The sequence below is a fragment of the Staurois parvus genome, unplaced genomic scaffold, assembly GCF_062004578.1.
Source record: "Staurois parvus isolate SC_StPar_1 unplaced genomic scaffold, SC_StPar_1.0 ptg000051l, whole genome shotgun sequence".
NCBI classification, from domain to species: domain Eukaryota; kingdom Metazoa; phylum Chordata; class Amphibia; order Anura; family Ranidae; genus Staurois; species Staurois parvus.
The window spans coordinates 5,246,487-5,252,500 of record NW_028317847.1 but is presented as its reverse complement, the minus strand read 5'-3'; the positions used below and the strand labels follow the sequence as shown (position 1 = coordinate 5,252,500).

The 6,014-nt window shown below is 40.3% G+C and overlaps 1 protein-coding gene across 1 annotated transcript in view; it reads left to right on the top strand.

The window, feature by feature from the left end:
- ZNF804B (zinc finger protein 804B) overlaps positions 1-6,014 on the top strand; it is a 489,031-nt gene that overhangs the window by 113,750 nt on the left and 369,267 nt on the right. The window lies entirely within an intron of this gene.

Below are 6,014 nucleotides of genomic sequence, written 5' to 3'. Positions count from 1 at the left end.
GTTGAAAGAATTTTCTGTAACCTTTAGAGACATCCAACTCATTGTACCCTCAAAAAACCCCATAAGTCACCTTAAGGTGGTTGTAAACCTCTGACGTGAAATCTGAACAAAGCATATCCCTCAATACTGTGTACTTGTCTCAATTAGGAGCACTAAGTGTTGTCATTTCTGTCTGCTGCTTTCTTCCTCTGCTATCAGCATGAATCACTTCTGACAAGTTTTCCTGACACCAAGAGAAAAGGTGACAGGGGGGGGAGCTCCAGCAGTTTGACAGCCTCAGCTCTGTTCCTGTGTGCTGTGTGAATGGGGGTGTGTCTCTTCCTTCCAATCAGCTTTCAGAGCTCTCCTCACTGAGCTCTGCAGAGTGTAATTTCAACTCTCCTTTTCTGAACTTTCACACAAGCTTTATAAATTCATTACTTTGAATGGATGTAGAAAAGAGAAGACTGCAGATAGACAGATACAGCTTATGTAGGAGGATTTCTTTCATCTCTTTGTATCACCTGAGACCAGTCACTTAACTGGGTATATGTAAGGGTTTACAACCACAATGTTTCCTTCCCCATTGACTCCAATGAATTTCACTCAAATCCCAGGGGACGCCCCCTTTCTCCAGCACACAGCAGGTGACTGACATCCTTATCTCTGCATGTTTCTCCTTGAGACTGTGTAGAGGGGGGTGGTGGTGACTAGTCCACTCAGGTCTCAGATTACACCTAGCTTCCTGCTCTATGCTGTGCAGTGTGGGACATCAGATACCTGCTCCCTGCCTTTTGGAGCACAGTAATGCTGTGTGTGATGTGTGTTTTAAAGGGTGTAGAGGAGAGAGGGAAGCAGATAAACAGCTACAACGTATGCAGGAGGATTTGTTTAATCTCTTTGTATCACCTGAGACCAGTCACTTCACTGGCTATATGTAATGGTTTACAACCACAATTTTTCCTTCCCCATTGACTCCAATGAATTTCACTCAAATGGAGAAATGTTGTCTATTTTCTTAAACATTTCAGGCAAATGACTTATCCCTAATTAAAAACTAAACAGCTACTCCACTGTAACCAGCAGGGGCGGACTGACCATTCGAGCACTTGGGCACTGCCCAGGGTCAGTAGGGGGCCCCATGAAATGCCCCTCGTACCTTTTTTATAGGCTGTTTTGAGTGTGGGCAAGGACACGGGGGCCCCATGATCCTCTATTGCCCGGGGGCCCCATGAGCTGTCAGTCCGCCCCTGGTAACCAGGCTTCCTTTACCCCAGAGTTCTTCTCAAACACCATTTTAAGATGAACAAATATGTATATAGAATGACTTGTCCTGCAAGTAAAACACATATACAAGGCTTGCTTCATTTACCCGTTATTGGAAATGATGGTGTCCCTGCTTCCATTGATAAATCACATTTTCCCTGCGTGATCTCCGGCCCATTTGTCTCTGTGACATAGCTGTGTCATGAGCTCCTCTTATCCAGCTCCTCTATTCCTCATATAATGTTACGATTGTCCCCTAAGGTCCGTCCACTGTGCTCCTTCATTGGCCCCCTTCATTATCAGATATCTTCATTAGTTTTCTGTGACAACTGTATGCACTCACATCTACTGCACTGTGCCTGCCCATCCATCTCAATACACATTAACCTGCTATATGGCAGGGCTGGAGATCGAGCTGGATCAATTGGATGTGCATATACAAATATCATTAGATTAATAGGCGGATAGACATACAAACAGAGATGATAGATTGGACAGACAGAAAAATCTTTCTTCTCTGCCCCAGCCTCCAACTGAGCAGCCAAAGCCACTGGTTTATGATGATGATATACAGTAGACTAAATATGGAGCTGGTTATATAGCTTGGATGCTGTATTGTGAGCTTGTTAGCTTTTTTTTTTTGGAGCAACAGAAATGAAAAATACAAGCAAGAGATTAAATTGTTACTAAACCACGATAAAATCAGTCTGTATATGCAGTAATGCTTGTTATATGCACTGTGGAACCTAAGGGGGTTAATTCTCTGCACTGTGTATAATGGATGTTTGATCCTGTCTTCTCTGATCCTCCCCTTTGGAAGAGTGACAAAAAGACCAAGTGGTCCATCAAAACTGTCCTTTTTTGTTAGTAATTGTTTAATTTTCTTATCAGCATTTTGCCTATTTTGGTGTTTTTTTTTCCCATTTTGTCTTAGTTTGATAATTACCGGTAGATAGATACTTAGATAAAATGGCTTGTTTGTTGGGGTTGATTTGATAAAGGCACATAAAAAAAAAAATATATATATATATATATATATATAAGGCACATAAAAAAATATATATATATACAGTTGCAAGAAAAAGTATGTGAACCCCTTGGGATTACGTGGAGTTTTGCATGAATTGGGCATAAAATGTGCTCTGAGCGTCATCTAAGTCACAACAATAGAAGAACACAGTCTGCTGAACATAATACTACACAAACATTAGATGTTGCCATGGTTTAATTGCACATAACATGTAAACATTCACAGTGCAGGGAGGAAAAAGTATGTGAACCTTTGGACTTAATAACTGGTTGACCCTCCTTTGGCAGCAATAACCTCAACCAAACGTTTCCTGTAGTTGCAGATCAGACCTGCACAACGATCTGGAGTAATTTTGGACCACTCCTCTTCACAAAACTGTTTCAGTGTAGCAATATTCTTGGGATATCCGGTGTGAATCGCTCTCTTAAGGTCATGCCACAGCATTTCAATCGGGTTGAGGTCAGGACTCTGACTGGACCACTCCAGAAGGCGTATTCTGTGCTGTTGCAGCCATTGTTTTGTTGAATTACTTGTATGCTTTGGCTCATTGTCCTGTTCCATCACCCATCCTCTGCGAAGCTTCAGTTGGCGGATAGATGGTCGTACGTTTTCCTGAAAAATGTCTTGATAAACTCTGGAATTCATTTTCCCATCAATGACAACAATCCGTCCAGGCCCTGAGGCAGCAAAGCAGCCCCAAACCATGATGCTCCCTCCACCATGTTTTATAGTGGGGATGAGGTTTTGATGTTGGTGTGCTGTGCCTTTTTTTCTCCACACATAGTGTTGTGTGTTCTTCCCAAACAACTCAATCTTGGTTTCATCTGTCCACAGTATATTTTGCCAGTAGTGCTGTGGAACATCCAGGTGCTCTTTTGCAAACTTCAAACGTGCTGCAATATTCTTTTTGGACAGCAATGGCTTCCTCCGTGGTGTCCTCCCATGTACTCCATTCTTGTTTAATGTTTTCCTTATTTTAGATGTGTCAACAAAAATGTTAGCATGTGCCAGACATTTTTGTAGGTCTTTAGCTGACACTCTGGGATTCTTCTTTACCTCATGCAGCATTCTGCGCTGTGCTCTTGCAGTCATTTTTACAGGACGAGCACACCTAGGGAGAGTAGAAACAGTGCTAAACTTTCTCCATTTGTAGACAGTCTGTCTTACCGTGGACACATGAACATCAAAGCTTTTGGAGATACTTTTGTAACCCTTTCCAGCTTCCTGCAAGTCAACAATTCTTGATCGTAGGTCTTCTGAGAGCTGTTTTCTGCGAGGCATGGTACACATCAGACAGTGCTTCTTGAAACCAGTAAACCCAAAACAGGTGTGTGTTTTTTAAGGGCAGGACAGCTGTCAGCAACACATCCAATATCATTACACTGATTGGAGTCAAGGTTGGCTCACTCCTGGCTCCAATTAGCTCTGGGAGAAGTCATTAAGCTAGGGCCTCACATACTTTTTCCTCCCTGCACTGTGAATGTTTACATGTTATGTGCAATTAAACCATGGCAATATCTAATGTTTGTGTAGTATTATGTTCAGCAGACTGTGTTCTTCTATTGTTGTGACTTAGATGACGTTCAGAGCACATTTTATACCCAATTCATGCAAAACTCCACGTAATCCCAAGGGGTTCACATACTTTTTCTTGCAACTGTATATATATATATATATATATATATATATATATATATATATATATATACACACACCTACACTTAAAAATACTACTACTATGTGATTTTGAGGCGTTTTCTGTTTTAAATCTGCCTAGCAACCAGAAAAAAAACCGCAGGTGCAGAAACACAAAACGCAATGTAGAAACGGACCAACCGCAAACTACAAAACTACAAGTGCAAGTAATTATTATTATTATTATACAGTATTTATATAGCGCCAAAGGGTTTGCTCAGCGCTGTACAAAGGCAGGGGGACAAGACATGAGACAAGACAGAGACAGTGCGATACACGAGGGGTTCGAGAGCCCTGCTCTTTTGAGCTAATTATTATTAAATAATTATTAATATTGTTATTATTAAGAAAAAAATAACATCCATCAGCACATTTTAGAATCCATCAATCAAACTATATCCAAATGCTGATTCTGCTTTTGTCATTTTGTGCCACTTGAGCGTTTACCTGTACGATACGATGACATATTAATGAGAATTCCGCAGCTTCTCTCTGTTAAGCGGTTAATCCATTTACACTTCTTCTCTATCCCACAAATGGCTTTAAAAATGTATGCAAGCTGCCATGGCACATTGATATTAATATCCCTTTCTAAATTTCAAATCAAAACGTTGGCGTTGGAAGTTGGCCCAAAGTGTTCCGTTCTTGATGTAATAAGAGGCGAAGCTAATGCAATAAGGAGGAGCAGAGTTCTTAATTTTTAAAAAGAAGCACCTGCAGCAAATTTTCTCCACTTTATCACACTCGTTATAATGAACTTTCGCTGGCTCTTTTTTTTTCACTTACAATATGAAATATGCAAATTGGCTTATTACAGGGCTGAGCTGGAAGGTGCGGAAGGTCAGTTTACTTGCTAAGTTTCCTAGTGGTTGTGTTGATGGTAGTACAGCAGCACAATGCACAGTGTTTGTATTCTACTGCAATCTCTTAAGCACTTAGACAAAGTCACTTTATTGTGCTAATAGATTGCATTGAGTACAGTCAGCAGCTCAGCTAAAGCCAATTTAGAACACAAGAACTCAAAACAGATGCAGAGGAACTGTTTATAGAGACTGCTCTAAAAACACAGGTGCAAAAACGCAATACGCAATGCAGAAACGGGTCAACCGCAAACTGCATAGGTGCGAACCTAGCCTTAGGGAGGGCTGAATAATTGCAAAAAAACAACAAGTGTAAGTAATTAATATGAATTAATTATTAATATTGTCATTATTAAGAAAAAAAATAACATCCATCAGCATATTTTAGAATCCATCAATCAAACTATATCCACAGGCTGACTCTGCTTTTGTAATTTTGTGCCACTTGAGCATCTACCTGTACAGCGATACGATGACATATTAATGAGAATTCCGCAGACCTGTATTGGAGAGTTATTGGAAGGCTAAATATAATAAAAAGGAAAAGTAGTTTAAATACATGGATATTGTTGTACCTTTTCTTTTAAAGCCCAATTGAACTTTTGGGTAAAATCAGCTAAAAACATTCCAGGTGCATCAATACAAAAAGGGTGCAAGGTCTTACAGTTTACTTTCTTTACCCATTATCACTAATGTACCATGTACTGTATAACAAAAAGCAGAAGGCTCAGGGAACCTATCAAAGATACAAAGTGTGGAGAGGTGCCACCAGCTATAACTGGTAGGATGTTACCTAAATACAATGCATAAAAACCAAAGAAAAAGAAAATAGGCTAAACACCCATAAGGCTTTCCTCTTATAAGAGATGTGGTGTGTAGTGTTGGATCTTTGGTTGGGGAACTGGAGAAAGTACAGAGAAGGGCAACCAAACTGATAATAGGCATGGAGGAGCTCAGCTATGAGGAAAGATTGGAGGAACTGAATGTATTATCTCTTGAGAAGAGGAGATTAAGGGGGGATATGATCAACATGTATAATACATAAGGGGGATATGATCTCCATGTATAATACATAAGGGGGGGATATGATCTCCATGTATAATACATAAGGGGGGGATATGATCTCCATGTATAATACATAAGGGGGGATATGATCTCCATGTATAATACATAAGGGGGGGGGA